Raw genomic sequence first — 15,687 nt, 5'->3', positions numbered from 1 at the left:
TGATATCAAATCAATAATAAAATGCATTGCCCCATCAAATAAATCAAGTCTACAAATCAAGGTTGCCCTATGCCACTACCAACTGACTCTATCTGGCTCTGTGGGTGTGGACGCAATGATCCCCCATGTGGTTGTGCACCTCGATCCCTACTCCTCTAAGGAGGTCCCATAACCCCATCGTTGTTGGTATCTATCCTGTCGGAAACAGGAGTAGTCTGATAACTCCCTACTCTTTGGCTCTCTGAGATTAAATCCTCATATCATCAACGCCAATATGATGTCTCTTTCCCAACCTGATATAGTGTTCTGACAGTATCAACTGAGAGAGTACCAGATCCAACCTGCTGAATATGATCAAGAAAAGCCTGGGTATCCTGATGTCTCCTCACAGCTCTGTCTCTCTCAGTCATGTGTGTTTAGATCTATGCCCTGAGCTGCTATATCTGTGATTTGAGATCACCCAAGATCTCCTATTTCGGCACATCCTGCTTGGGAACATCTTGTATGTCCTCAACCCCACCGACCTATCCACTTGCTGGAATCTCCACTCGGGTAGCTCTTAAGATTCATCACCTAATCAGGGGAACATGATCCTCTGAGTCCTCCTCTCCCTCATCCCAACCACCCTAAGCTATGATAAACCCTGGATCTGGATGAATCTGACAAAAATAAATGCCTCTACCTCAACCCCTGTCCAATCCTATGCTTCTGCCTAATCCTGGAGGGGGTAATCCTCTTGCTGCCCTCATCCTGCCTCTTTTGGTATCCCGACCAATCTACTCTGCATCCCTGCCTACTAGAGGAAGTAGTCCTCTTAATCTCCCAACCCTACCTGCATCTCTCCCTGCCATTGGAAGTGGTCTTCCAATCCTTCCAACTAGTCCAAAAGGTCCTCCTCATACTCTCAATCGACCTCCCCTCTGCCCAGGTCTCCTACCACCTCCATCTCCTCCCTCATCCCCCTCATCCCCTCCAGCCTCTCGAGCATCTCTAAGTTCTCGCCCCTGTCTCTTTCACCTAACAACAGGATCATCTGAATCGTCCTCCTCATCTTCTGAGCTGGGAGGAGGGTCTATTGGATTAGTGATGTGAGGAAAAGGGTGTGCAAGCATGTACTGAGCATAATCCATTGTGATCCCAACATCCAAAATATGTAATCTCAAATCATAAGCTACCATCAGAGTAGTCAAAAACTCTACACGTGCTATCTCAAAAGATAAGGTAGGGCCTGAATCTCCCCTATGCTTGTGTCGTCATGCATACATGGAGACACCAAAAGGCATGTGCTGAATAATCCCGAACTGTCTCAAAATGCAACCAAATAATTGTCGCTCAATGATACATGGAGTGAGACCAATCAAGTACCTACTCTGCAAAATCAATGGTAAAGTCTGTGCATCCTTCATCCAAGGCTCACAGTCGATATAAGGTCTTGAAATGACAGTATCCAAACCCAACGCCAATACTCCATCTTACCCAGCTTTGACTAAGTAAGGATACCTCTGTATAAATAGACATAAGGTTGTCCATCACCGTGAATTCTATGATGAATAGGCTGGGTAACATCAATGTGCTGCCAGCACCAGACCTATAAAAGTGTGCATCTAGTAGATAGACTAGCGCTATCATCATAGACAATCTAATGAAGATCATGATACAAATGAGTGAGCATACAAACACCCCAAACATAGCGAGTCTGATGTTGTATCATGCTCTGTAAAAATCCCACCCCAACCAATAGAAAAACCTCAAGATCTCCTGTATGGACATATAAATCCACCAATCAAACCTACGAGAATCACTGGGAGAGTCTCGTAATACATAATCATATCCTCCCATCAAATCTCTCTTCTATCAATGCTCTCGTCACCAAACACGGCTCTGCAAACCCTGTCCCTCGAAGATCCTGATAGTCATACTGGACTAGATCACTAGTAACGGGGATGTGCAAGATCCTATAGACATCCTCGAGTGTAACACTAACTTCACCAGTGGGAAGGTGAAAAGTGTTGTGCTCACTATGCCATCTCTTAGATAATGCAGTCAATAGACCCTTGTTATGCGTGATAACAGGCATATACAACAAACGACACAACCCACATGCATCTATATGTCTAGTCTCAGCCTATGTCAACTCTGGCACTAGATGGCGTATGGTCGATAATTTCTCCTGACACATGAGAATATCGAGCTTCTCCTATCTAACAAGAGAATTTGATCTCTATCAAACATCTATCTATCAAATCTAAGAGATCACTAATCTATCAATCTATCAATCAAACGAACAATCATAATCAACAATCGATCAAATCTTTTCTACCAAGAAAATCGAGCTATCAAAACAAACCTAAAAAATCATCAATCATGGTTTTTTATCAATCAATGGGTTCAAACAAACTCTATCATGCTCTTCATCAGAGACTAAATTGGCCTCTTAGAGCTATCTATCAATCAAATCAATCAATCATTTATCCTATCAATCAAATTTATCAAATTCTCTATCAATCAGACATCAATCAACATACCTATCTATCACATTCGTGCATCAAAATATCAAATCAAATCATCTAAATCAATTTTAACATAGTCAAAATCTAACAAATTCATTTTTTTACCAAATGTGCTATTCCTTAAGCCAGATGCGCTATTCTAATGAGCACATGCGCTAAATCACACATATGCACTAACCGTTTTGACATAAGTGCTAACACATGAAGCAAAAGCGAGTATACTCTCAAATGCGCTAACAAACAAATCAAAAGCAATAAACTATCAAATGCGTGAACATTTTTATCAAAAGAGAGAACATACATTATAAAAGCACTAAACTATCAAAAGAGAGAACATAAGATGCAAAGGCGCTAACATACGAAGCAAATGCGCTAAATCACAATGCCAAAAATCAAAAAAAAAAAAATAATAAACTAGCCTAAAACATGCCGAAAATCATGAAAAATTCATACGGAAAGTTACATACAAGCTTGGGATAAGTTACTCATCGTTGGGCCATACTGAGGAAGTCTCTAGAATAATCGCACGTGCTCAAATCGATGATTCTCGAATGGGATAACCATTTTGCCAACTCATCACACCAATATCTTTTCACTTCAAAAGCTGACAAGAATGCAAATGAGAATAAAATTAACTTAGGTTAATTTTATATTTACCTTTTGAAGGGGTAATTAATGTTTTTCTTGAGTGGGGCAATTTTTTTATTTTTTTTTCTAAAAAGAGAATTTAATTGAGGGATCTTTTCAATCAATTATCATGAGATTAATCGCTCATCCAAAAAACTTCAATAATTTCACGACCAATCTCCCGAGGGGGCACATAATCAGGATTTTTTATCTCCATCAGGTGCATTAGCCAGACTTGATTTAATCTTTAAAACAATGTTGTCTCAACATCATTTCAAAGAGGGGCAAAATGTATACACATATAATTGCCTATGAGTAATTAAATAAATATTTTATATTTATTTAATAATTATTCTTCTATTTAATAGTTAATTTGAAAAGATTGATCTAATTTATTCATTTCATGTCCTTCTATTAATTAATTTAATTGAAATGTTATATTAATTAATTCGTTATATCCTTTTCTTCTAATCAATTTATTAAATATCTAATATTTAATTATTCCTCTATCTACTATCCTATAGTCTCGTTAATTAAATAATTTCTTAATTATTTAATCTCTTTTCCAACTCACCTTTCATTTTCCACATCGCTTCTTCTTTGCCAACTCATCCATCATTGGGCTAAATTAATTCAACAAAATTAAATTAAATTAAATCATGTATTAGCCACTTATCTCCAACTTCCAAAATAAATAAAATATTGTGTATGTACACATATTTCCTAACCTTCTTCTATATTCTCTCCAACATCCCTATATCTTAGGAGGACTTGAGTCCACTTGTCCTCTCATTCCTACATCTTCTCCAGCTATCTTATATCCTCTCAAGCCTTCAACTCAGTCAAGGTGAGATGAGTGACACTTGTCTTCTCCTTCCCCCTTTCTCTCAACCTTCAACCTCTTGCTTATTGCCATCCAATTTGCAAGATTTGATCATGACCGTTGATCTCTGCCACCTAAACTCATACACTCAAAAATTTATAAAAAGAAGTCTCCTAAGACATTTTGAAACTAATAGACTAATAGCTAATCATATAGTCATTCTAGGAGTCTTTATCTTGCATCTGTGAGTTTGAGTTTGAAGCAATTAGCAATTTTAGAATTCTTATCATAGTTGAATATCATGTTAGCTTAAATCATTTGCATATGCATATCATAGTATCAGTTAACTATCAGTCTATTCTTCATATGCCATCTTGGAAGCTACCAGTACTTGTCTGAGAGCAAATCATCTGCAACCAGGAACAATGGAGTTAGGACACAATGAAGCATAAATCATGGAAGTTATAATCTTGTTTATTTCATTCACTTCATGTTACTTGATTGGTTGAAATTAAGTTTCCTGTAGCTTTCCTTTTTATATTTTATGATGGACTAACAAGTTTCAGGACATTTCTTTGGAGTTCAACTTTAACGTCAACAGTATATACATACATACATACATATATATTTGTGTGTGTGTGTGTGTGTGTGTGTGTGTGTGTGTGTGTGTGTGTGTGTGTGTGTGTATGTATATACATATATGTATGTATGTATGTATATGTGTATATGTATGTATGTATTTATACATATATGTATATATATTTATATATATGTATACATATATGTATATGTATGTATACATATATGTATATGTATGTATGTATGTATGTATATGTATATGTATTTGTGTATATATATGTGTGTGTGTATGTGTGTGTGTGTAATATGTGTAATATATGTATATATGTATGTATATAAATATGTATATGTATGTGTGTGTATATGTGTAATATGTATATGTGTATACACACACACGTGCGTGCGCGCACGCATATATATATACACACACATATATACATATACATATATGTGTGTGTGTAGTATATATATGCACCTATATCTATACACATATATACACACATACATATAGATAGACATACACACACACATATATATCTATATGCACATATGTACACACAAATATATCTATACATACATTTGTGCATGTATATTGCCACAATGCACGTATAAAAACATGCGTATGTGAATATATCTTCTGCCACATCGTCTTCTTGAAACCCGATGACAAGACAGGCACAACCACGTCGTCTTTTTTTTTTCGAGAGGAACGTGTATACATATACGCATACATATGTATGTATAAATTTACATGTATACAATCATGTTTATATCTATGCAGATATATCCATACACACATACATATGGATATTTATGTATACAGGTGTCTACACACACATATATTAATGTGTCTCTAAAAAAGAATTATAACATATTTGTATACATATATACATACACATACGTATGTGAACATGTATATGTATATAGATATGCATAGAGATATATGTGCATATATATGACACACACATATAAATATGTATACACAGAAACATACAAACAAGCACACACACACACGGAATAGGAATGCATATCCATAAAAAAAATCAAAGCACACAGCACCAAACAGATATAAACAGTGGAATTTTGAAACAGTTAAAACATACAAAACCTAAAATTTGCTTTACACAACGACTGTTAACAAGGAAACAATTAACCATAACTATATATTTGAAAACCCTAATATGTATATATGTATATTTACAAATACGGATGCGTACACATTTATATACACATTCACAAGATAAACACAGAAACAGAATTTTCACGCCCACATAAAGAAAATTAAAAAAACTCACCCATGCCCGTACCTTAAAAACACAGAAAGCCCGAAATTTCCTTTCCTTAACTAAAAACACATAGAATATAAAACACACAATCAAATAGCGCAAGTTCATAGAAGACAATACAAACATAAACCCCTCAACAACTACAATGACTAATACTGAAACCCTTAAAATGTAAAGAACCTAAAATTTGCTTTCATTAACAAAAATATGCATAGAAGGTGATTTTATTTCCAAAAAAACTAAAACTGTATTTAAAAACATTAATAATTACAGCTATATATCTCAAAATTATAATTGAAAGAACAAAGATAGGCCGCAAAACATGCAAACAAGCCCTTAAAAAAATATAGAAATTGAAGTCTCCTTTCATTAACCAAACAAGCATAGAATACAAGACAAACAATCGGAAATGCATGTTCATAAAAAACAAGGAGCATGGCAGAGGTGAAATCCCAAATACGTTGCAGAGGTAAAATAATAACCCTCGGAGGTAAAATACAAACCCTAAAATAGGAGATCGTTTGAAAAACCTATATACATTTTCAGCTAAATAAAAGAGATAGACTCAGAATGTACCTAATTTCAGCGGTTGAAATGAATTACCTCCCTTCTGCAAAAAACGGGCGTTTAATCCAAACACACCAAAGAACGAACATTTCAATGAAAAACCACCAAAACCCTTAGGAAGGCCACACACCATGAAAAAAAAGTGTCTAGATAATGAAAACCCAAAATTAATTGTGAATTGTATCTGCGAATAGAAGTAAGCTAAAATGCAGAGAATGTAAACCGTAAATTAATTAAAGTATGGTGTTTGAAATGATCGAAAATATGAACGAGTTGCCCAAGCACACAAAACATCCCTCACAGCAGCCACGTTTTAAATCGCATTGAATGCAAGTTTTGCATGTGATCGTCAAAGCAATCAATACAGGACGTTGTGGGTGATATACAAACTCACCGCCACGTTCCTCTCCGCAACAGTAGAAGTCGACGTGGTTGTAGTTGTCTTATCATCAGGTACCGAGCACATGACATGGCGAGAGATATAATCGCCCAAGACAACGTGGTTATGGTTTTCTTGTCATTGGGTTCCGAACAGACAACGTGGCGGGTCAGGAAAAGTTTGAGTCGATGGAAACGTGCCGGAAAATGCACCTCACCGGAAGGCTAACACTTTGGCAAGCAAAAGCCCGCACAAAGAGCCTATTAGCTAACAAAATGAGCCTAGTGAACTCAATCCTCTAATATATTATTGAGTTAAATTAAGGAGTGAACTCAATAGCTAGCTAGATGTTATATAGGGGTAACTTGTAGTTCTACAAAATGATGTAAATATTATGAATTTTTTATTATTATAAAAAAATTTTACATAATCAAATAATTTAAATTAAGCTATTTAGGTAAATTAAGATTTAACTTAAATAATAAAGTGTATAAATGTTATATAGCAAGATTTTTCACTCATATTTTGTTGTGCACTATAGATAGAGGATCTTGTTCAGTACCTTAATTATCCAAAATCTCATTGGCCATGTTGAGTTTTCTATAGAAATGTTTAGTTAAAGATAAAATAAGAGCTTCATTAAGCATATTATTTAGCTTTTAATTGGGTATTGAACCCTTGAACATTTCATTGATAAGGATCTTTAAATATTCTTCTATAATAAAAGATCCCATTTTTATCTCTAAATACTTCATTTATTCAATTAGACCTAAACCTTCAACTACATAATTAATTTCCACAAAATATTGAGTGAGATTCATTGTAGCAAAGAAAATTGTTTGCGTTCTTTTAGCATTGTAATGAACTCAACATGTGTAGTGTCCAACCCCGTGATATTACAATGTATAATTATACTATGGAGCAATTATGTCTTGCCAACAGTTTCTATTTTGTTATGATAATCCAATTAAATATCTTATTTAATATGTTATTGTGGCTTATATTATTAACTTGTATGCTAAGTATTTACCCTAGCCCCTAGCCCATTTTTGCTGAAGAGGATATTAGAATAAGGATTTGTATTGTTTCAGTCACAATAAGATATTGATATATTACATTTGCTTCAATTCTTATATTATGACATTCTAGAAGGTCTTAGTCTAGAATTTATTGTATAGTACAACCCTACCATAAGGATGTTTTCTTAAATAAATTTCAATTCTTATATTATGACATTCTAGAAGGTCTTAGTCTAGAATTTATTGTATAGTACAACCCTACCATAAGGATGTTTTCTTAAATAAATTTCACTAGTTGATTGCTACTTCATCATACCATATACAAAGTTTGTTTGTATATATACTAATTCAATACAAATTATGTATATATAGGAATTTCCAAATCCTATATTATAGGGAACAACTACAAATATATGATTTGTTTTAACAACTCATAATACAACCCCAACCAATTACTTTCAAACAAATAATAGCAATGTGAGTTATTATTAAAACTCCCTTTATTTTAACATAATACACAATATTATTCTAATTGACCATACGATTAAGTTTTTTCTCAACAAATTAATATTTATTACACTTATGGTACTTATTTTAACACCTATGTGAATACTAATTCATAACACCCCTCTTAGTGTGAACATGGAAAGAAAGAACATCACATGAATTGTAAATAGAATCATATGCTTATGCATACTTTTAGGTCTGCATACAATTCTCTTCTAACGAACGCATTACCAGGTGACCATACTTCGAAAAAGTCTGATGGTCAAAGGATCTTTGTAGTCAATTGCTCTCTTATACAATTATTTACAATATAGATAATGTCCTTATTCTCCTCAAGAAATGGGCGACTATCCTCCCATTTCAACGCCCTCCATTCTCTAAAACTTGCAGATTTTAAATGCACACTAAGTTTCCCAACGCCTCCTCTTTTTCAAAAAATGGAATCTCATTAAAGAGAGTCCACCCAAGAATTTTCCAACGCTTACATAACTAGTTTATATATATTTAACAATATATATAGAATAAGCGGTGTCACAACCCTCCTTTATCACCTTTGGATTAAAACACAAACTCTATTATATTTCTTTTGGATAAACTATTGAATGAATATTATAAAGGAATAAAAATAATAAAACACACACACACATGGAAAATATACTTTTTTTTTAATTGTTTATTTAAATTTCCTCACCCAAATTATGGCACATGTTGTAGGAAGAATAAGAAGCTTCTAGAGGCTTCTCCACCACCTTGCATGTAACTCCTCCCACTAAGTCTAATCAATTTGCATGAAGGCCAAATTTGGAGAGAATCTCTTTTTTTTAATTAAAAATTTAGGTAGTGGAATAAGGGAAATTTTCTTATAAAAGATATACAAGTTTTCAAAAAAAGGAGCTGGTTATTCCATAAAGAAATTCTTTAGGTAATTTTTTCTTTTGTAGTCACATTTCGTTTTTCAACTAAGATTTTGTTTTGGAGGACTTCTTTCAAGTTTGAAGGATCAAGGGAGATTCATAGGGGATTCTACACCATTTTCAAGCATCCAGGTTCTTTCAATTTAGTTTTTCATGCATCTTATCCTTGCTGCAAATTAGATTAGATTAATTTGTTTAAGAAATTAGATCCATTAGTTCCAAATTTTTGATAAGAAGTGGATTAAATTGTTTAAGAAATTAGAATCATTTGTTCCAATTTTTTATAAGAACTAGATTCATTTGTTTCAAATTTCTTGATAAGAATTAGATCCATTAGTTTCAAATTTTGATAAGAATTAGATTCATTTGTTTAAGAGGTTAGATCCATATATTTCAAATTCTTGATAGGAATTAGATCAAATTGTTTAAAATTTCTTATTAAGTTTTAGATCGATTCTTGTTGAAGAACTAAATCAGAACCATCTTTATTTCCTTTCTCTAGAATCATCTCTCTGGTTATTGATTAGAAATCTGAATCTCATCCTTTAAAGAGATTTCGCTGTGATTATTTCCTCTGTATCTGGTTATGAGATTTTACTGCGATTATTCTAAATTTCTCCCTGTAATATTTAAATCTGTATGATTATTCTTTTTATCTCTGTGAATAACTCTCTGTGAAGAAGCAAAATATAAGTTTATCTCTGTAAATTTTATGAGATTGCATTTCCCAGCATAATCATCTATCTTTCATCTTCCTGGATTGTTTGTCTATGTGAATAACTTTCTGGATTATTCACCCTGTGAATGAATCCTTATTGTTTACTTTAGTATTTTTTTTAAATCCAAAATCTACTTTCTGTACCCATTTAAATTAAACTGTAAATTAGAATATATATATATATATATATATATATATATATATATATATATATATAGTGATTATTCCAATGTTAACATATTATATTAACGCCACATTATCATTATAGCGTATTGCATTTATTTTAGCACAGTCTCCGAAAATGTCAGAAGTACGTAGGGCGGCGGTTTTGAGACCGCAGGGTAAATGGTACCCCCACTACCCTGCGGTCACCGTAAGTGGCCGCAGGGGAGTGGAGGGGACCACGCGGCCCCCTCATCCCCTACGGGCCTGCGCATGCAAGACCGCAGGGGGTGATGGGACCCGTGGTCCCCACCCCCTAATTACTATATTAAAACAATTCACTTTGCTTAATGATTAATTTCGATGAAACTTTTAAAATCGTTTTTAATTAAAAATTTAAGTTACCTTTTTTTTTATATATATATCGTTTTAAATTAAATTTAAGTTAATTTTCTTTATTTTATATAATTGTTTAGTTAAATTTATTTATTTTTAAAATTAGCAAAATATGGAAATCAAATTATTGTTTCAATTCCTTTAGGGAAGTATTGGATTATTTGATCAATGATTTTGATTTACTTAAAAACAAATAAGTCTTATTATTTCAATTTGATCCAAAATTTCAAAAAGTATAAGCTAATAACTCATGTGGAATTAGTAACTCGATAATTAATTAGTCTCGTGATAAGAGAAAACATTTCTACATTTTGTATGTAAATGACGTTACTTTTGCATTGCATTTATATTATTTCGCATTCTTTATCTTCAAGCAATTGCACATAAGTTCACAATTATCATTACCATGCCAATACATGTATTAATTCGTTTAATTGTAGCATAATGATATTTCTCTTTTTCAAATAGTATTTAAAGTTTAAATTATGAACATCCATTTCATAATTATATTTCAAGCATGATGTTTCATAAGCTCTTAGTTTAGAAACTAAACAAAGGAAGTTGGAAAACCAAAACTAGCAGCGTTCGGTATATACAGTGCCTCTGGGTCACGCTTACGGGTAATGCCATTGTGTTGAACTACTGCACTTAACGCCTAATAAAGCTGCATTAACGACGTCTGTGGCATCGTCCCTATAAATCGTCGGGGAGTAATAAGGGACACTTGGAAGTTAAAATCCAAGGGGCGGGTAATCCCCCTTGGATCGATAATTTAATAAGATAACTTTTAAATGATTTTCACATCCGTTGAGATAAACCGTAGTAAACCCCTTTTAGGGATGGTCAAGTTAAATGCTCTCATGAAATCGATTTCTTTTTATCTTGAAGGGCTATTGGTGATTTGCAATTTGGTCAAGGGTGACGCTCATGATAAGAATTAGGATCTAGTTTTTTTTTAGGCCACAAGCAATAGGCCATCTTGAGCCTTCGCTTAAGCGCTACCATCGTGGGTAGCAACCGCAGAGAAACTGTCTGGGACATTGACCCTAGAAAGGATTGCGTACCCACAAATCAGTTTACATCAAACCATAGAATAGAAAATAGAACTACATACTTTACGCCTTGATCCCGTGCCGAAGCGGGTATGTAGGCAGTCTTGGGACGCAGTTGTCCCTCGTACTCAGGCGTTCGTGGGTTGGGTCTAGGCTTGGTTGAGTAAGAATCCTAATTGAAAGATGAGATAATTAAATTGAAAAAGAAATTCAATGCATACTCGGAAGGAATCCCGTATGGATTCGCTTGACTTCCCAAGGCTTTAAGCCAAATTCTGAGGCGGAATTCAAGCTTGTATTATTTGAACTACTCTTAAGGATGACGACCTCGGTGCACTTTTGTTAGAAGAGTGTAGTACTTAGTGAGTGGCTCAGGACCCGAATGGTCCCGATGAGTCTAAGTCTCTGGCCAGAGCATCTCCTATCCCATTGGATAGATGCCTACCCCATATGGGTAGATGCCTATCCCGTTTGGATAGATGCCTACCCCGTATGAGTAGATGCCTATCTCGTATTGAATAGATGGAATCTTATGTCTCATATGGACAATTGCCTAACCCGTATGGTTAGATGCTCATCCCGGATGGATGAATGCCTAATCCTAAATGGATGGATGCCCAGAGTATGCAATTGAATAAAACATAATGATTTCATTAAACAAAAAAAAAAGAATACTCAATTTTGTTGATTCAGTTATGGTGGGTTATTACAAGCGAGGAGATATCCTTCTAGAAAAGCTTATTGCACTTTACTATGATAAATTGATTAAAAATAAGTGCCTCCAAAAGATATCTCTCTACTTATTCTATATATATTATTAAATATATTAGCACAAATTTAAATTTTTTACATAACATATTTATAGATAACCAAACATAGATGTAATCAAAATTTAACTGATATAATAATATTTTTTATGCTTATTTCTAACATAATAACATCACATTTACTGATGAATATAAAAATAAATATTCCAACATAGAATGGCACAGTTGCACAAATTTAAATTTTCTACAACATTATTTTTTGATATAAAAATGTAAGCATATATTATTTATAGATAACCAAACATTTGGAACATCTCACGAAGGTACCCATGTCCAATATAAATTTCAGAAGAAAAAAAATGATCATAAATCAATTTCTTGACACACAATTGCTAATATTAAAATTACCTTTTGCAGCCATTTCCATAACCAATGGTACATTATAATTGATAACCTAAGGGAAATTAATTGGTGAGGGATAATCTTGAAAATCCTGCAATGCATTCTACCAATGCTCTTAACATTGTAACTCTTCTTCAATTGAAACCATGGAATAGGAATTGAACAACATACCCAACTGCTTCATGGCCAAGAATTTGAGGATACCTTGTGTTATCCTAACCATTACACGTCAAAGAATCACAACTACAGATGTCTAATGATAGAGGTGTGCTTAATGCCAGAGGTCATTTATTTTTTAATGAATTCATTGCCAGCCATCTAACTGTTCTACTATTAAGTTTATTCATGGCATTGACAACAAAGACTGCATCGTCAGTAAGATCTATTTTGAGGAGATGGTCGTTTATTTTTTAATGAATTCATTGCCCACTCTTCCGCCCACACCATTATACTACAAAGACAAGACGTCAATTTTTTCTTAAAGTTGTTTTGTGTTTACGGACAACATTGATCCCATTGTAGAAGCCTCCCAGCTTAATGATCGTTAAAATTTAAAGGCAAGATGCTTTTCAGTTAAAAATAGGCAATTTGACTGTCAAAACTGCTCTAATTCTTAATGCATTCCCAGTAATCATTTCATCTTATATTCAATGATGAAAATTTATGTTTCAAATAACATTTTATCTTTTATTTTCATGATTATTTTCAAGAAAATTATGTTTTTAGAATCTAAAATTATGTCTAACTAGTCCGAATAACTGCCTTATGGCAAAATCTTCAATTTTGCAACTTTAAATTCCATTGAAATTCTTGACAGAGTGAGATGTCAAGAATACCAAACCAAACAAAAATGAAATCAGAACAAACCAATACTTTTTAGGGTGATCAGAATTCCCTATGGACTTGGATGCTCCTACACCACATTCTTATTTTCCTATTGTGTCCATGGATGGGTCCTCTTTAGGGACATCCCTTTAGGGAAGATAGTATTCTTTGGGTATTTGTGCAAAAATGAAAGGTCTTCCAACCTCATAATAGAGTCAAGGTGTGAGATAGAATAGTGTTAGGTATAACATCGTTTTGGTTGGATTCCAAGGTACTATTTTGTTTCACATATTTTAGTTGTAGTCATGTTGATTTGTGCTTGACAGTGTGATTATAGTTATATCTTACTCCCATCTAAGTAGTTGTCGTTGTCTTTGTCTTCAAGCTTGCTTTATAATAGAGTTAGAATCCTTGTTTCCCGTTTTATCTAATCAAAGCCTAGTGAGACAATCAAAATAACTAAAGTCGTAGTTCCTTAATTCCCAAAGTTAAAAAAACTTTTACATAATGTGCCCCAATTTAAGTATTTGACATTATTTGTGATATGACTATTACTATCCCAAAGTGAACTATATATCTTTACATTATTTGTAATCAAAAAGGCTCCTAACATTTTTTTTTGTCTTCACATTATATATAAAATGTTATTTTAACATGCAATGGCCCCCACTTGAAAAATTGATGATAAAATCTCTTTCAAATTTGTGATGATTATCAATGTTACAATGTGATCTTTATTTTTAAATTTTTTTGCAAATCTTGTAATTGAGTTATAATTCTAATGATGAAACCTTCCATTATATTCAAGTTCTAATGTTGAATCAAATTACCATGATACCACATTATTCTTCAAAATCCAATCAAAATTGTTTTGAAAGCATTTTTTTGTTCAAACCCACACATATACAACCATTAATTAGGCACCAAAGCCCTCATCAAATATAAGTTCAAACCCATTTCCAACATCACTTATGTCAAAGAGATCAATATCAATAATGCTTGAATTATATATACCATCACATTTTAATAAGATTCTCACCACTTAATATTTAATCAAACTACCACCTCTTAACAATTGAAAACTACCATTTACTAATGTAGAATGACCATCTGATTTCAATTTTACAAACCATTTTTTCATACCATATAAAAATGGGATATTACTTCACTTGGAAAACTCATATACACCCAGATAGCTTTACCATGTCAACTCATATATACTCGTTGAACCAAGATTTGCCCATAGATATTCAACTACGATTGATTATTTTAAAAAAATCTCTATTGTAAAAAGTTAAGCTTAAATATTATCTCCCGTTCCAGAAATTAGTTCAAATACAGATAAATTATTGACTAAGGACTAAGATTTACCATGAGAGGTTCAGCCATGATTTTATTATTTCTAAAAGTTGCTTACATACAACATAAGTCCCTCAAACAAAAGTCCCTCCTCAATTGTGTCGTCCTTTTAGCCTAACAACATTTTCCTTGTTACTTTTATTCTCATTTTTTTATTTTCACGAGGATGCAATTTCAAATATCTAACTGATCTTTGAGAACCACTTAGGTAACTATTTTTATCGCTCCTTTATAAACAATTAGGCTGGTCCCATGGAGGGGGGCTTCCTAAAAAATAAAGCTGGGGCAGCTGAAAATTTTTAGGAAAAATTTAAACATGGCCGTCTCATGAGTTTTGTTATGCAACCAGCTTAAAATTTTGAACTACTAAATTTAAAGAAGTTAGAGCACAAAAAAAGGTAAAATTAATTAAATAAATATCATTTTCCCTCTTCATTTGATTTTGGTCGGAAATGGAATGTACATATTATTAACAAGTGGCAAACAAAGTTCCTAAGATGGTGGGGCAATTTCTAGCCCCACCCTTTCTTTGCCTGCCTCCTAAAAAATAGGGGCTTCCTTTTTGGGGGGAAAGATTCCAATTAATCCCATATAGGAAAAAAAATTTGCTCATGGGACCATTTCTTTCTTAAAAATAGAGCCCAAGCCCCTCCCATGGGACCCAGCCTTAAAAAATGTATAGGTTCCCTAGATTATATCAGTTACAATTAGGTCTTGTGTCTCCACATAACTGGCAGAAATTTTTAAAATGTCATCATTAATATTATGTGATAAACATATTTCTTTAATGATCTC

This window comes from Cryptomeria japonica, chromosome 7, assembly GCF_030272615.1.
Source record: "Cryptomeria japonica chromosome 7, Sugi_1.0, whole genome shotgun sequence".
Classification (NCBI taxonomy): Eukaryota; Viridiplantae; Streptophyta; class Pinopsida; order Cupressales; family Cupressaceae; genus Cryptomeria; species Cryptomeria japonica.
Note: the sequence above shows the minus strand (reverse complement) of the source record.